The sequence below is a fragment of the Lepus europaeus genome, chromosome 10 (genome assembly GCF_033115175.1).
Source record: "Lepus europaeus isolate LE1 chromosome 10, mLepTim1.pri, whole genome shotgun sequence".
Classification (NCBI taxonomy): domain Eukaryota; kingdom Metazoa; phylum Chordata; class Mammalia; order Lagomorpha; family Leporidae; genus Lepus; species Lepus europaeus.
In genome coordinates, this window is record NC_084836.1 from 10,147,185 (window position 1) to 10,161,725 (window position 14,541).

General features: G+C 56.5%; 1 long non-coding RNA gene across 1 annotated transcript; it reads right to left on the bottom strand.

The window, feature by feature from the left end:
- Nucleotides 1-711: 711 nt before the first annotated feature.
- LOC133767551 (uncharacterized) lies at nt 712-2,822 on the bottom strand. The gene is made up of 3 exons (XR_009866890.1): nt 2,717-2,822; nt 1,560-1,758; nt 712-936 (listed from the first exon to the last, which is right to left on the bottom strand). It is a non-coding gene; the product is annotated as an uncharacterized LOC133767551 (long non-coding RNA).
- Between the last annotated feature and the right edge of the window lie 11,719 nt (nt 2,823-14,541).

A 14,541-nucleotide genomic window follows, 5' to 3' on the forward strand; every position in this document is an offset into this window, starting at 1 on the left:
CCCACACCTCTGCTGGGCTGTGGGCTTAGCAGACAATTCGGAACCTTCTAGAGCCTGGGAGAGGCCTCCACCCTTCCCTCCTAGCAGCTTTCAGAAATGTCCGGCATTCCTGGGGTCACAGGGCCAGGGGCCACCGCTTGTGCGCAGCACAGGGCAGCCCCAGAGGAGCAAAACCAAATCGGAATCCAACGTCCATCTCAGGCTCCCAGCTTCTTCCCTCCCTCCCTCCCTCCCTGCCCGTGGGTCCCTCAGGACTGCAGGGCTGGGAGGGGCAGGGGGCTGGCAAGTGAGGCCTGGCCCCTTCAGGTCCTGGGGAAGGAGGCCCTGGGGAGCCCCAGAAAGTTAGAGGGGGAGATCCTAGTGCTCCAGCCCAGCCTGCACCCAGAAGGGCCCTGTAAGGGGTAAGTTGGTGGATGAGTGAGGGTAAGTGGGGGTGGGCCATGGGGGATCACACCTGTGCCGTGGCCTGGAGGTTGCGTGTGTTGGCAGCCAGGTACCGCATAGGCCAGGTACCCAGACTCCTCTTGGCTCCTCACTCAGCCAGCAAGTGTACTGTCTCACCCATAGCACAGATGAAGGGGCCGAAGCCCAGAGAGGGTGAGTAACTTGTCCAAGAGCACACAGCAGGTAACTGCCAAGGCCAGGATTTGCACTCTGGAGTCCTGGTATTTTTTATTTTACTTTATTTTATTTTATTTTTTAGCAGGAAACACAAAGCTTCTGTGGACTCTAGGCCTGGGGAGGGGTGGTGGTGAGTGATGGCCTGGGCTGGGAGCAGAGAATGCCAGGCTCTGCGGAAAGCAGGAATGCCCAAGGCTGTGGGGCTGCTGTGTGGGTGGGGGGCGGGACACAGGAAGCTGGGAGCCCCCACAAGGCGGCAGGGGCCTTGAGGCCCCCTGAGAAGCTCCCTGGTTGGTGGACTTGAGGCAGGCCGTCCTGCGGAGAAATGATTCGTTACAAGAGAGAGACTGAAAGTGAGACCTGCGGATTAGCCCAGCCGCCTGGGCCCTGTGTGGGAAGATTTCAGGACAGCCCCGCAGCAGGTCTGGGGCCAGGGGGCCTTGAGCCAGCGCTGGGATGGCGACCCCTGCCCAGGACCCCTGCTCAGCGGGATGAGCAGGGCGGAGGACAGCAGGACACCAGGTCAGGGAGTGGGGAGGCCAGGGCCGGATTTGATTCTGTTGCTGTTTTTAATTTTTATGTATTTTTTTTTTATTTGAAAGACAGAGTTACGGTGTATGAACCAGTGGATCACTCCCCAAATGGCCACAACAGCCAGGGCTGGGCCAGGCTGGAGCCAGGAGCCCCATCTAGGGCCTCCTTGGGCCGTATTTCACTGCTTTCCCAGGCGCACTAGCAGGGAGCTGGATTGGACGTGGCGCAGCCGGGACACGCACCAGCACTCTGCTATGGCATGTGCTGGCCGACAAGCGGCAGCTGAACTTGCTGCGCCACACGCTGGCCCCAGGCGGACTTCAGGCTGTTAGCTAGCTGACCTTCAAGCAGGGCCATTTCCCCAGGGCTACCTGGTGGCCTGGGCTAGTGACCAGGGTCCTAACCTGTGGCAGAGGGCACAGAAGAGGTGGAGGGAGATATGATGTGGAGGACTGGCCAGAGTGATGCGGTGTTGCTGCTTCGAGGGGCCTCTGGAAGCCAGAAAGGGCCGGGAAACGGATTCTCGGCAGAGCAGGACCTCAGCTCTGGGTCGCCTCGACGGTAGCCCCCGAGGCCGGTCACGTGGGACTTCTGACCATGGCACTGTTGGCAGGGGGTGTGGGGGGATGAAGTCCTGTTGTTTTAAGCTGCCAAGTTTATGGTCATTTAGGCTGCTAGCAATAGGTCAGTAAATGTTGGTCCAATCTCTAGCTCCTTTAATCGTGGCACCCACTCTAGAATGTTCTATAGCAAGCGGGTCTCTGTGCCTGCTGGGAGGTGGCCAGCAGCAAGGTGGAAATGGAGCCTCTGGCTCCAGGTCACTTTCTAACACACCACACCCAGGGCCTGCAAAAATATCTTCAGGGCATGCAAAAGGGAGGTGTGGTTCCATGCACCTGGCTGGAAGTCCCGCCTCTATAGAGACCTTCTCCTCCCCCCCCCCACCCCAGGTTTCAGTTCTCCCTGCTCCCACCCCCAGCCCCAGCCCTTTGTCCATACGTGTCTTTCTGTCTTCAAGGAGAGGGGCTGTGACTTCCACGCTGTCTCCCAGGGCCCAGTGCTCGGTGAAAGTGGGGCTCTCTCCGCTGCATCCCCTCCCCCCAGCCGCAGCCTCAGAGCCCCTTGCAAGTGAGGTGGTGGGCTTGATCCCCAGCCCTCCCACCCCCTGGGGTGAACAGCGGAGGGAGGGCTACAGCACCCCCTGCCAGCTGACAGGGTCAGAGGGGAAGTGCACTTCCTGCTGGGTCTGCGGGGAGCTGCTCTTCTCTGAGAGCTCCAGGGGGACCCAGGGCAGAGAGAGGGGGCCAGGAGCTAGGGCAAAGGGCCAGGAGGCAGAGGAGCGAGCCAGAGACCCCAGGGATCGGAAAGAGGGGAGGAGCAGCCGGAGACGAGGCTGGGAAAGCTGTGGCAACACAGAGAAACAGGGGATGAGAGTGCGGACAAAGAGGGGGAAGCACACAGAAAGCGCATCACCCCCAGGGGAGCCCCAGAGGGGGCCGCGACCAGGGAGGGTGCAGGGACTCAGGCCCAGGCGCTGGGATCCGGGATGTGTGCGAGTTACCGCTGTGCCAGCTGTGCCAGCCGCCTGCACCGTGGCCCCCGTGGCCCCCAGAGCTGCGGCTTTCTCTACTTCAACCCTGTAGCATCGTCCGGAATGCGCAGTTAGCTCTGACAGCACCGGCTTGGGCAGCACACTCACCCCTGAACCCATCACCCACCGGCAGATGAGTGGACAATTCTGATTGGCTGAATCCCTGGAGCCAGGGGGGTGGAGTCAGCCTCGCAGGATCTGGGTGGACCAATAGGGAAGGAGGGCGGGGCCCCACGTGGACGCTGGGGCAGGAGACCTGGCTGCTGCCGCTGCTCCGGCGGTGAATGGGAAGAGGAGCGAGGATGGGTGCTTGCGTCCTGTGTTGCCGCTGAGCGAATTGTCGCAAACTCGTGGCTTAGAACATCCCACATTCATTGTCCGAGGGTCAGCACAGGGCGCAGCGCAGCTTCGACAGATGTTGCCCCGGGGCTGCTGTCTCAGCTGAGGCTCGGCTGGGGCAGGCTCCTCCGGCAGGCTCAGGCAATAGGGCCCCAGGCTCCGGTTGGCTGTCAGCCAGGGGCCTCCCTCCTTTCCTTGGCCCGTGGGCTCCCCGGCCAAAGCCCGCAAGGTCCTCCCAAGGAAAGTGTTGCTTATGCAACGCAGGTGCACACGTGTACCCGGCGGCACCCCATCCCCTAATGCTTTGCTGGGTTGAAGGTGTCAGGGCCCCAGTCACATGGAAGGGGAGGGGATTACACAGCACGTGAACATGGGGGGCTGGGGTCTTTGTCCTGCCCTGAGTACACCCACCACCTCCAGCATGAGCAGCCACAGAGTTGAGGCTCACTTTGTTCTGAAGGCTTATTTATTTGGAAGGCAGGGTTACAGAGAGAGAGAAAGTGACAGAGAGAGAGGTCTTCCATCTACTGGGTCACTCTCCAAATGGACACAACAGCCAGGGCTGGGCCAGGCTGAAGCCAAGAGCCTGGAGCTCCATCCGGACCTCCCACGTGGGTGGCAGGGGCCCAAGTACTTGGGCCTTCCTAGGTGCGTTAGTGATGCAGGCATCAGTAGTTCTAGCCATTCAGGTTCCCCTTGTGTGCCCTGGAAGAATGGGAACACGGACAAGGAAGAACAAGCAAAGTTTACTGAGATAAATAAGGCTCCCGCGGCGTAGAGAGGGACTCCCGAGCAGGGAGCCGTTTGAGAGAAGCGAGGTCCGGGATTTTATATCCTTCGGGGCCATGAGGGCATTTTTTATGTAGGAGCCTTTCAAGCGCTATTCGCTGTCCAGGGGATCTCGCATGGTGGTGTGAGCGCATGGTGGTGTGAGCACATGGTGGTGTGGGCGCATGGTGGTGTGGGCGCATGGTGATGTGAATGTATGGTGGTGTGAGCGCACCGTGGTGATCTCCCATCCTGGTGTGGGCACATCCCATTCCAGCACTCTCATCCTCCGCTTTCCAGGCCCAGGCCCTTATCTCCAGCTCTCTTATCTTGCTAACTTCCAGTTTCCCCCAGGGGTCTTTGCCAGACCTGCCTCTGCACCCTGGCCCTTTGTCCCTGGTTAGCTGCCTCCAACACTGAACCGGCTCCTGTCTCTAACATTAGCAGGGCGCTGGACTGGGAAGTGGAACAGCCAGGTCTCTGACCGGCTTTCGTGAGGGATACTGGCATCGCCGAGGCCGCTTAACCCGCTGCTCCGCACGCTGGCCCTGAGGTTCAACTTAGAACGAGGAGTAAGTGCGTGGCCTTGAAAAGGCTCCGCTCAGGAATGTCGCTCCCTGTTGTGCCAGAGGCTCTTGTGAGCAGGAAAGGCTGTCTTGCTAGTCTGTATTTTTTCCCCAGTGCCTGGCCTAGCTCCTGGCACACACAGAGAGGCTTCAGAAGGATCTGGAAGGTGCCCATTATCTCCTCACTCCCTTTTCCATGGCCTTTTTTCCATAGACTCCCTTAACGACAGTTTGTTGGGTGGGATGGCTGAGTTCAGTGACATCTTCAGACGCTCACACCCTCATTCACTCACCCATCTGCTGGTTCAACGAGCAGCGACCCAGCTCCTACCGAGAGGCGGGTCCTGTGCCAGGCCTGGGACACAGTCTGGGGTGAGGACAGAGCTTTGCCTTCTAGATGGCTCTGGATTAATCGCTTGCAGCTGCAAAGCCTCGTTGTTTATGGTTTGTGGTTTACGAGGGCTTTGTGCATATCCTGTCCCATGGTGCTGGGGTATGGATGTTGTGTGTGGGGGGGGGAATTCAGAAGGAAATTCTGAAGCGGCTCCAGGGTGAGGACTTCCTGGAGAAAGCATATGATGGGCGGCAGCTGGGCTCCCTGCCTCGTGCGCCTCCCACCCCGCCAAGGACCACGCAGTCCAGTGTGTCTCGGGCCCGTCCCTGGGCTCCTTCCCTTGTCTGGCTCAGAGTTTGGGGGGTGCCCTGTGGGGCCTCACACATGTCCACTGCCTCCACCACAGCCTGATAAGAAAGTGACCACAGTCCTTTTTTGGCTCCTTTTCTTGGTCCAGAGAGGAACCTGGGCTTGGGTGAAGAGGAAAGATAGGACAGAGCTGCCACTGAGTGACGTGCTCACCAGGAAGCGTGCGTGAGGCCAGAGCTGGGGGCTCGGGGTTCCACCTCCCCTGTCTTGGTTCTGGAGGCTCCCGCTGCCGTTGGGATTTGCTGCTGATCCTCTGCCTTCTCGGGATGTACTCAGCTCGGCCACCTGCGTGGTGGCTCCGCTGTCACCAACCAACCCGCCTCGGGGGCCACAGCCGGCACTAGTTTTGCATTTAGGATTTTAACGTGGTTTGAATCGGGAGGAGATACAGAGAGAGGATTTGAATACAAGCAGTGTATTTGGGTTGGCATCCCAGCTAACCCAAAGGAGTTAGCTAAAGGAGTGCAAAGGAGTTCATGGAGGGGCAGGATCTGACCTAGCGATTAAGATACCCAGGTCCCTGGTCGGCGCCACAGCTCACTAGGCTAATCCTCTGCCTGCGGCACTGGCACCCCGGGTTCTAGTCCCCAGTTGGGGGGCCAGTTCTGTCCCGGTCGCTCCTCTTCCAGTCCAGCTCTCTGCTGTGGCCCGGGAAGGCAGTGGAGGATAGCCCAAGTGCTTGGGCCCTGTACCCGCATGGGAGACCAGGAGGAAGCACCTGGCTCCTGACTTTGGATCAGTGCAGTGCGCCAGCAGCAACATGCCGGCCAGCCATAGCGGCCACTTGGGGGGTGAACCAACAGAAAAAGGAAGACCTTTCTCTCTGTCTCTGTCTCCCACTGTCTAACTCTGCCTGTCCAAAAAAAAAAAAAAAAAAATGCTCAGGTCCCACGCTGGTTCCGTTCCTGGCTCGGGCCCCTGACTCAGCTGCCTGCTCACAGAGACCCTCTGAGCCAGCACTGATGGCTCGGGCGGTTGGGTTCCTGCTGCTCACCTGTGAGACCTGGATGGTATTCCCAGATTCCATCTTTGCCTGGCCCAGCCCCGGCTATTGCAGACATTGGGGAGTAAGCCAGCAGATGGGAACTCTATCTCTCTGCCTCTCAACGCAATTCTTAAAAAAATTTAAAGTTCATGGTAAAATGGAATTAAAATGCAAATTTACTTTGGTGCAAAAAGTTTTTGAAATCCATGCATATAATTTTTTAAATTAATTAATTTATTTGAAACTCAGAGTTACAGAGAGAGAGAGAGAGAAAGGAGAGACAGAAAGAGATCTTCTACCTGCTGGTTCACTCCCCAAATTGCTGCTATGGCTGGAGCTGGGCTGGTTTGAAGCTAAAAGCCAGGAGCTTCTTCCAGGTCTCCCACATGGGTGCAGGGGCCCAAGGACTTGGGCCATAATCTGCTGCTTTCCCAGGCCACAGCAGAGAGCTGGATCGGAAGTGGAACAGCCGGGACTTGAACCTGTGCCCACATGGGCTGCAGACAGTGGCTCAACCTGTTGCACCACAGTGCCAGGCCTGAATAGAAGGATCTTTCAAGAAGTTCATGGAAATTATGAAGAACTATGCTTGGACTTCAATTTCTTTTGCACCAACCTTAAATAAAAAAAAACCGATTTATTTACTTATTTATTTGAGAGGCAGAGTTAGAGAGAGACAGGAAGAGAGAGAAAGATCTTCCCTCTGCTGGTTCACCCCCTAAATGGCCACAATGGCCGGAGCTGGGCTGATATGAAGCCAGGAGCCAGGAGATTCATCTGGGTGTCTTATGTGGGTGCAGGGGCCCAAGCACTTGGGCCATCTTCCTCTGCTTTCCCAGTCCCTAAGCAGAGAGCTGGATTGGAAGAGGAGCAGTCGGGACATGAACCGGTGCCCGCCCATATGGGATGCTGGCGCCACAGGCAGAAAGCTTAGTATACCACGCCACAGCACCAGCCTCTTTTGCACCAACTTAAGCTTATCTCTCTTTTTTTAAAAAAAGTATTTTTTATTTGAAAGAATGACAGGAGGGTAGAGAGAGAGAGAGAGAGAGAGAGAGATATCTTCCATCTGCCTATTCACTCCCCAAATGGCCACAATGGCTGGAACTGGTCCAGGCCAAAGACAGGAGCCCAGAACTCCATCCAGGTCTCCCACGTGAGTGGCAGGGATCCAAGTACCTGGGCCGCCATCCTACACATTAGCAGCGAGGAAGCTGGGGCTCTAACCTGTGCTCCGATATGGGTTGCAGGCATCCCAGGTAGGAACTTCACCTGCTCTACCACAATGCCTGCTCCCGGGTTGTTTTTTTTTTTTTTTTTTTTTTTTTTTTTTTTTTGACAAAGGACTTTATTCTCGAACATAAACAATAGAACACCTGTGGCATAAGCCAAAGCCCCCATTTCACAGATGGGCTAATAGAGTCCAAGAGATGCCAAGGGAATTTCTGAAGCTTCCCAGCAAGTTAAGAAAAGAATCAGGCTCAGCCCTGGCTGCTGTTGTGGTCGTTTGGGGAGTGAACCAGTGGTTGGAAGATTTCTCTCTCCCTCTCTCCCTCTCTCCCTCTCTCCCTCTCTCCCTCTCTCCCTATCTCTCTCTCCCTCTCCCCTCCCTCTCTCCCTCCCAAGTATAAGAAAAAAGAAAAACAGACAAGAATCAGGTCTAGAACCCAGACACCAGGTCTCCAGGCTGGGAGTCCAGCACGTTTTAAAAATCACTTTCTCAGTGTGGGTTGAGGGGAAGTTGCGAAGTTCAAAGTGCAGAGTCCAGTGCCCTCTTCACCTAGACTCCTCCAGCATCAGTGCCTTGCATAACTGGAATCTGATATCAAACCAGGAAGTTGACATTAATGCAAGGCCCAGAGCTCATTCAGACCCCACCAGTCAAATGCATCCATCTCTGTGTGTGTGTGTGTGCACGCGCGTGGGCACGTGCCATCGCTGCAAGGTTCTCCCCCATGGCCACCTCCTAACCCCTAGCAGCCTCTCTCCAGTCCCCGTCTCTGTGTACGCTGCCTTTTCCCAGGTGTTGAGGCAGCGGGTCCGTGCAGTGTGTGAGCTCCACACTGGCTTGTTTCTGAGCGTGTTTGGCACAAAGGTTAAGGCGCCACCTGAGATGCCTGCGGCCCAGAGCAGATTCGAGTCCTGACTCCCCCACTTCAGATCCAGCTCCCTGCTAAGGCACACTCTGACGGCCACAGGGCTGGCTAAAGTAGTTGGGCCCCTGCCACCCACGTGGGAGACCTGGACGGAAGTTCCTAGCCCCTGGCTTCGGCCTGGCCCAGCCTTGGCTGTCAGGTTTTGGCGAAGTGAACATGCAGATGAAGACTTCTCTGTTGTGTGGCTCTCTATGTGTCTCTCTGTCTTTCAAATAAAATGAAAGTAAATATTTTAAAAAATAGATTGATCTGTTTAATTCAACATCATTTTTAAACGATTTATTTATTTATTTGAAAGCAGAAGCACACACACAGACACACACACACAGAGGGAGAGAGAGAGAGAGAAAGGTCTTCCACCCATTCAACATCATTTCCTCAGGGTGCACCCACGTTGCGTATCACTAGATCATTCCTTTTTGTTGCTGAATAGTATTCCATTACTGTTGCTCTGCCACCAGTTGTTCAACCATTCATCCTTGGAAGGCGATTTAGCCAGTTTTTGGCTATTACAGCCAAAGCTGCTTTGGACATTTTGGCAGTAGGCAGAATATTGCCCCCAAAGATGTCCACTGGAGTGTGTTCCCTTACGTGGCAAAAGGAATTGTACAGATATACGTAAATAGAGCACCTCAGAAGTAGATGTTTTACCTGGGCACATTTCCCAGAATCCCTTGCAGCTACACATGGTTTTGTGATGTCAGTGAAAAGGATCTGTCTTATTTTTTAAAAATTAATTTACTGGGGCCGGCGCCGTGGCTCACTTGGTTAATCCTCCGCCTGCGGTGCTGGCATCCCATATGGGCGCCGGATTCTGTCCCGGCTGCTCCTCTTCCAGGCCAGCTCTCTGCTATGGCCTGGGAGGGCAGTGGAGGATGGCCCAAGTGCTTGGGCCCTGCACCCACATGGGAGACCAGGAGAAGCACCTGGCTCCTGGCTTCGGATCCGTGCAGCGCCGGCCATGGCGGCCATTTGGGGAGTAAACCAACGGAAGGAAGACCTTTCTCTCTGTCTCTCTCTTCACTGTCTATGATTTTACCTGTCAAATAAAAAATCAATTTATTTATTTGAAAGGCAGACTAACAGAGAGGCCGCAACAGCTGGAGCTGCGCTGATCAAAAGCCAGGAGCCAGGAGCCTCTTCAGGGTCTCCCACATAGGTGCAGGGGCCCATGGAGTTAGGCCATCTTCTACCACTTTCCCAGGCCACAGCAGAGAGCTGGATCGGAAGTGGAGCAGCTGGTAATTGAACCAGCTCCCATAGGGGATGTCAGCACTGCAGGCGGCAGCCTCACCCACTACACCACAGCACCCGCCCCAGGATTTGTCCTATTATGTGTCAATTAAAAATAAAACTATTTTGGGGCTGGTGCTGTGGCATAGCTGGTAAAGCCACCAGCTGCAGTGCCGGCATCCCATCTAAGTGTCCGTTCAAGTCCTGGCTGCTCCTCTTCTGAACCAGCTCTCTGCTGTGGCCTGGGAAGCAATAGAAGATGGCCCAAGTCCTTGGGCCCCTGCATCTGCATGGGAGACCTGGAAGAAGCTCCTGGCTCCTGGCTTCAGATCAGCTCAGCTCCTGCCATTGCGGCCAACTGGGGAGTGAACCATCGGATAGCAGATCTCTCTCTCTCTCTCTCTCTCTCTGCCTCTGCCTCTCTGTAACTCTGCCTTTCAAATAAATAAATAAGTCTTTTAAAAATATTTTTAAACTAGTGTTGGGAAGAGGGTGCCTGCACCTTCTGAGGTGGCCTGTGCTGGCTCCCTGTCGCTGCCTAGGGGATTTCCCCAGCCCTAACACCTCGAAACACAGCAGACGTCCATTGTCTCACACAGCTCCTGTGGGGCAGGAGTCTAGGCGCGGCTGAGCTGGGCGGTTCTGTCTCAATTGTGAAATCAGTTGGTGAGGATCGATTCTGAAAAGGCTGTGAGATGTTGCCTGGGTTTGCAGGGCCTCCTTCCCGGGTGAGAGGCCCGAGCCCCCGGCCTTGGCCACCTCTCTGTGGGGCTGCCTGAGGGTCCTCAAGACATGGCTATGGCCTCCCCTGGAATGAGTGGTCCTAGAGACAGCCAGGTGCACGGTGCCATGTCTTCCATCACCTTGCTGTGCACATCACACTCTATTTTTTTCCCCCAAAATATCCAGTTAGTGACCCTGATCGTCCCTACTCAACATGGGAGGGACCACACAGGGGCGTGAGTACCAGGAGCAGAGGCGCAGCACCCGGGCGAATCTTGGAAGCTGGTAAGCGGATGCCCTTCCTGGGGAGGGAGTTGCCAGCCCCTTCTTTCTCCCTCCCCTGTGTCTGGAATAACAAATGGATCAGTTGCCATTTTGTGGCTGAGAACATGTGAACAGGGCAACCCTCTAGGGCTGGCTGAGCACAGAATAGGAACCTGGGGCCTGCCTAGTCCTGCCGAGCTGCCGGGCCAGCCCCAGAGTATCAGACATGAGAAGGAAAGACAGGTCTGTCTTCTTAAAAAATGTTTGCTAACATTTACTTTATTTATCCAGAAGGCAGAGTGACAAAGAGAGAAGGAGAGACAGAGACAGCTCTTCCAATCACTGATTCATTCCCCCAAACAGCCATGATGGTCAGGTTGGGCCAGGTCGGGCCAGGTCAAAGCCAGGAGCCAGGAACTGCATCCGGGTCTCCCACATGGGTGGCACAAGGCCCGTTTGCTGCTGCTTTCCCAGGTTCAGTAGCAGGGGGCTGGGCCGGAAGCAGAGCAGCCGGGCCTCAGACTGGAGCTCCCAGATGGGATGCTGCGGCTTAACCTGCTGCACCACAACGCCAGCCCCGTGTGCGTGTTATTGAAGCAACCGTATGTCCCACACGTGTCCCAGCAGCCTCGTCTGACCACTGACGGAGCTGTCCCTTTGTGGAGGCAGTGGCCCTCGCCCCCCAGCCTCTCAGCTCCTTGACCTCTGGGTCTGTGTGAGGGGAGGTGGTGAGAAGGTGGTTCTTAGCTCCCGACAGGTGAGCAGCCATGTCTCAGCCCCGCCCTCGCCTCCCACGGCCCCCTCCCTCTCCCTGCACAGTGGATGGGCTGCCCAGAGCACTGCCCACTAAAATAAAACCGTTTCCTTTTTAATGTTTTCCCCTGTTTTATCTATCTGTCTTGATTTGAAAGGCAGAGTTCTTCCCCTCATCTGCTGGTTCATTTCCCAAGTACCCCCAGCAGCCAGGGCTGGGCCAGCCTGAAGCCAGGACCCAGGACCCAAATGGAGGCATTGCGCTATGGGACGCGGGTGTTCTACCCAGCATCTCACCTGCTGCACCTCGGGATTGTCAACCGCCCTGCGGGAGAGAACCCGCCAGCCACCCTGCAAGGTAAATCTCTGCTTTTTCCTACAATAGCCATCCGCCTAGATGTACTTGGTCTAGAAAGTTCTTCCCACCAATCCATTGGCTCACTTGACCCTGAAAACATCTCTGTGAGTCCCCCTTCCCAGATGTGGCAAGTGAGTGTCCAACAGAGCTGGTAGGGGAGGGACAGAGAGCGGAAGGGGTGAGAGGCAACAGACTCGGTGGCTTGGGTTGCCCTGGTCACAGCCCCATCGCTCTGTGCAGTGTCTGTGTCCCCCAGCGCCTGCAGGGCCCTTGAGGGCAGGGGCTCGCTCAGGTTTATTCAAAGGTCCTCCGTGCTTATTGTAAGAGTTTGTTGAATGAATGAATGAGGGCATATGCGTAGCTACTTTACACGAGAGCCCCTGTGGGAGCCAGAGAAGTGAGACTGTGGGTAGAAGGTGCGTCAGAGGGAGGCCAGGCTGTGTGCCCCTTCCCACGCTCCTGCCTCTCGTCAGTGCCACAGGAGCCCCCGGCAGGGCTTTCTTTTTTAAAAGATTTATTTATTTATTTGAAAGGCAGTGTTACACAGAGAGAAGGGAAGGCAGAGAGAGAGAGAGAGAGGGGTCTTCCATTCTGCTGGTTTACTCCCCAAATAGCTGCAACAGCCAGAGCCGGGCCGAGCTGAAGCCAGGAGCCAGGAGCTTCTTCCAGGTCTCCCACGCGAGTGCAGGGGCCCAAGGACTTGGGCCATCTTCTACTGCTTTCCCAGGCCACAGCAGAGAGCTGGACCGGAAGTGGAGCAGCCGGCACTCAAACCAGCTCCTATATGGAATGCCAGCACTGCAGGCAATGGCTTTACCCGCTACGCCACAGCACCAGCCTGCAGGCAAGGCTTCAAAGCCAGCATCCGCCAAGTGCTCAGTCAACAGCGGACAGCATCCGAAGCATTCTCCATAGAGCAGTTCGGGTTCCATGAGGCAGGCGCTGTTACTGTTTTCCCTTTACAGATCAGCACACGGAGTCTTCCAACAGAAAAGCTTCTCCCAGACCCTTGACCCTCAGTGGTTCTGTTCCAGCCTCCAACCCCCGCCCCGGGAGACTCTGGGTTAGGACAGTTCACAGGCACGTGGCATTTATTCTATCTCAACGTTTAAAACGGATAACAACACGTGAGGAAGGTCTGTCCAGTGCCACCATCTGGCCGCAGCTGTTCCCTGCCCTGTGGATGTCCTCGTCCTGTGATGTCCTCGTCCTTACCGAGCCTCGCCTATCTCACTCGGGCCCCTGTTCTCTGGATGAACACAGGCTCCCGTCTCTGCAACCAAGGGGCATGCCTTTGACTCTGTGGGAATGTCCACCCCCTCACATTCCCTCCAGCTGCTTCTGGGAGTCGCTGGGGAATTGGCTCTTGGCCAGCAGCTTCTGAGTGGAGTGACTCTTCCTGTTTTGCTCACTTGTGACAGCGTCTCCCCTCCCCAGGGGTCAGGCCGGGGTTCAGGAGGGCCGCTCACGGGAGTGATGCGTCCACACACTGGGAAGGCGGAACAGTGGCAGGCACGGAGCAGGACGCGGGCCACGGCGGTTCGGTCCGTGTGGGCGCCGCCCTCTCACGCTTACAACCCAGCAGGCGACCACTACGAGGAGAGTGCGATGCGATTTCATACCAGTGACAGATTAGAAAGGCCAGTATTCTCAAGTGCTGGGGACAACGTGGGGACACGGAGCTTCCCCAGCCTGGCTGTGGACATGCGGATTCTGGAAGTGACTGGGCGGGGTTTAGCAACCTTAAATCTGGGCATGCCTCATGATCCAGCCATGCCACTGTTGGGCTGTCATCCCAGAAAATCTCTCCCCCAGGTCCGCGAGAGGACATGGCAGGGGCGGTCACTGGATCACAGGCAGAGATCACACTGATCACTGGATCAGTGGCCAGCGCAGCAGATCTGGGCTGGGTTACTGGGGGAGCCACAGGGAACAGCAGCCTCGATGTAGGGTTGGCAGTGAGGGCAGAGAGGACCCAACGCAGGACACAGAGCAAGACTCAGTTTTGGAAAGTTGAAACACATGCAAGGAACCCTTCAAAGAAAGTGTACAAGATGCATCCTTGTTCTGGGAGAAGGAAGACATGAAATCAGCCAGAATCCACCCAGATCAGTTGCTACGCCCTGGAGGTGATGTCGGCCGGACTCCCAGCACGCGGAGATATTGAACATTAGCAAACTCCGGGGTCTAGTGCAGGCGCTCTGGGGGCCTCCCCGGGCTGCTCTGCTTTGTGTTCTCCCTTCCGGCCTTGGCCCAGACCTCAAGCCAACGTTCCGGGTCCGGGTTCTCATCACTTCCGGTGAGTCCTCTGCCGGAAGTGCCCTTGTGCCCGTGCACACAGAGCAGACCCCAGCTGCTCCTGCACAGATCATGGCAAGGCCCGTGGGACGGCAGCCACCGGGATGAATGCAGGGCTATGGGAGCCTGGGTGGCGGTAGAGGGTGGAGGGGCCCCACGGAGGAGGGGAGCAGAGGCAGGAACAGCGAGTGGGCGGGGCATCCAGGTGACGTGGAGTGCGGGAGGGTTTAGGTGGAGCGTGGGGGATCACGTACTCACCGTGCGAAGGTGCCAGGGCACCAGACAGGGCTGGGGTGCAGGGTCCTGGTCCTGCTCCCTGGGGCCCCAGGGCCCTCTCTTGCCACTGCGGTCTGTCGCATCCTGGAAGCTCCCCAGACCTACAGTTCTACACACAAATCCTCGTGGTTGGCGTTTAGCACTGTGGTTTTGTTTCTGCTGCCTCTCTGTTCACGGCCCTGGGTATCTCCCTGGCTACAGCCAAGGCCCTGGAGGGACGGCAAGGGCCCTTCTGCCAACGACAATGTCTCTGGTTCTTCGCCAGCCGGCAGCAGCCCGGGAAGGCGGTGTACTCACTGGCTCATCTCCACCGTGGCCGAGTGGAGGAAGAGCGGGAGCAGACACAGCTAGTGCCCTTCCACTCTGTTCTCCC